The sequence below is a fragment of the Sturnira hondurensis genome, unplaced genomic scaffold, assembly GCF_014824575.4.
Source record: "Sturnira hondurensis isolate 20B ecotype Veracruz unplaced genomic scaffold, ASM1482457v3 Scaffold0007487, whole genome shotgun sequence".
Taxonomy (NCBI): domain Eukaryota; kingdom Metazoa; phylum Chordata; class Mammalia; order Chiroptera; family Phyllostomidae; genus Sturnira; species Sturnira hondurensis.
In genome coordinates this window covers 988,425-990,961 of record NW_028080118.1, presented here as the reverse complement: position 1 = coordinate 990,961, position 2,537 = coordinate 988,425, and the positions used below count along the sequence as shown (strand labels likewise).

General features: G+C 45.9%; 1 pseudogene; it reads left to right on the top strand.

Moving 5' to 3' along the window:
* Window positions 1–1,183: 1,183 nt before the first annotated feature.
* Window positions 1,184–2,078, top strand: LOC118991398 (ferritin light chain-like; annotated as a pseudogene).
* The last annotated feature ends 459 nt before the right edge of the window (window positions 2,079–2,537 follow it).

The window sequence follows — 2,537 nt, the reverse complement described above, 5'->3', positions numbered from 1 at the left end:
TGAACAACCTCTGAAGGGGTTAAAAAAATACAGCCCCGTGATTTGATTTCTATAAAACCAAACACCTGTTGTAACTGGGTTCTTTCTTTTCCCCATAGAATTAGCTGATGAGGTGTTGGCATTGTTTCGACTGGCCCATGGCTCTTGTGATTCTGTGCCCATAATTCAAAATCAAAAAGGACATAAAGGGAAAGAGGTTTTGAAAAAAAAGTCTTTCTGAGTTCAGTGAAATTAACCACCTCCCAGGTCCTGAGAATGGATGAGAGGGAAGCAGAGTGGTGGACAGCAATCCATTACACAACTCCAGGGGGCACCAGACCCATTGTATTGTTCCCTAGGGGTGCCATTCATATACGACACATGGAAGTTTAGTAAACTTCAAAAAGCCTGCCTCCTGGGTAGGATCAAATCCATGGTTTGTGGAGCCTAGAGATTATCCAACTGAGGGTGGCCCTTTTATAAGGGATGAAAATTTATAAATAAGAAATAAGGTACAAATATATGCTCACCAAAAGATGTACTATAACATTCCTAGTATATGATAGCTCTAAACTAGCATCTATTCAAATTGATAAAATGTAGGACATTCTCAAACTGCAATAATGTACAGCAATAAAAAAAGAACCAAGCCCTGGCTGGTGTAGTTCAGTGGATTGAGCATGGGCCTGTGAAGCAAAGGGTCGCTGGTTCGATTCCCAGTCAGGGCACATACCTGGGTTGCAGGCCAGGTCCCCAGTAGGGGACACATGAGAGGCAACCACACATTGATGCTTCTCCCCCACTCTTTCTCCTTCCCTTCCCCTCTCTAAAAATAAATAAATAAAACATTTAAAAAAACAGCTACTGACACATGTAACAATAAGGATGACTCTCACAGACACACATTTGAGTAAAAGAAGCCAGACATAAAAGAGGACAAGTTGTATGATTTCATTTGGAAACATGGGGAAATCAACTCTTTGCTATTAAAAACCAGACAAGCACTACCCTTGGCGGTCCCCTGCATCTGTCTTCTGCTTCAACAGTTTTTGGATGGAACAGACACAGGGGTGCCCCTTCTTACAGCCTTGGAACACCCTCCGATCTCTTTTCCAGTAGCCACTTTTGGAACCCCCTCAGCCATCCTCAGCCTCCAAACCAGCCAACACTGTTTTTGATCTTAACTCCTCATTGCTGGAAAACCATGAGCTTCCAAATTCATCAGAATTATCCCACCCAGGTGGAGCCTGCCATCAACCACCTGGCCGAGCTGCATCTGCGGGCCTCCTACGCCTACCTCTATCTGGGCTTCTATGGCTCTGGAGGGTGTGGGCCACTATTTCCGAGGGCTGGCAGAGAAGTGGGGAGGTGCCAGGTGTCTGTTGAAGATGCAAAACCAGCATGTGGTCGCGCCTTCTTCCAGAATGTGCAAAAGCTGTCCCAAGATGAGTGGGGTAAAGCCGAGGACACCATGGAACCCACCTTGGCCTTGGAGAAGAATCTGAACCAGGCCCTTTTGCATCTGCAAGCCCTGCATTCTGCCTGCACAGCCCCTCAGCTCTGTGACTTCCTGTAGGACCACTTCCTGGACCAGCAGTGAAACTCCTCAGGAAGATGGGCCACACCTGGCTCATCTCCGAAGGCTGGGCGGGGCCAGTACCGTATTTTTCAGACTATAGGATGCATTTTTCTCCCCCCCCCCCGCCAAAAAATATGGGAGGAATAATGATTGTTAATGCTGCTTTGGAGTTCTGTTTACATTTACATTGGTGAAATATTATGTTATTTATGTTATTAAACATTTTACCACATTTTTTGCTTCAAAATTTTTTTCCCTATTTTCCTACTCTAAAACCTAGGTGCATCTTATAGTCTGAAAAATACAGTATCTCTTCCAAATGCCCAACCTCAGGCTCCGCTATCTGCATTCCCCTGGTGTGTGGCTTCTGCCTGAGCCTCTCCCTGAAATCCCTAGGCGTCCTTTTCGCTGCCTCGGAGCCCTCTCCCATGCCTTGGATCATCAAATGGAAACAATCAAGCTTCTTGGCAGAAAAGACCAACAACAAAAGAACAGGCTACTGGGCGTCTTTGGGGTATAGTGACTAGAAAGGAGTAATTACGAGATTTGGGGGATGCTGGTCATTTTCCGATTTTGTTATCTGAGTGCCGATTAGCCAGATATATTAGTTCTAAAAATGCTTTGAGCTGTACCCGTCTGACATGTGTACTTTTCTTCAATTACTTAAAAAATTATAAAGATAGAGGGCCTTGTAAGAGGACTGTGTTCTAATCTATCACAGCCCTGGGGAAATTAATAAGACAGGGATAGCCGTCCCCTTCAGAGTCCATCCCCTATAGCAGTCCTAGGAACACATTCCCCTGGGAGCACACAGACCTGTCTTGGGAAGAGGGTTTTGGAGAACCCCAGTTCTGCCTTAGGCTTCCTGTTACCTAAGGCCTGTAGCTGCGGCATCTCACTGAGGTCTGGCCTCCCAGGCTGCCCCTTCGTTCTGAGTATTCTGAGCCCTGTCTTCATTCCTTCTTCCACTCCCTAAGTC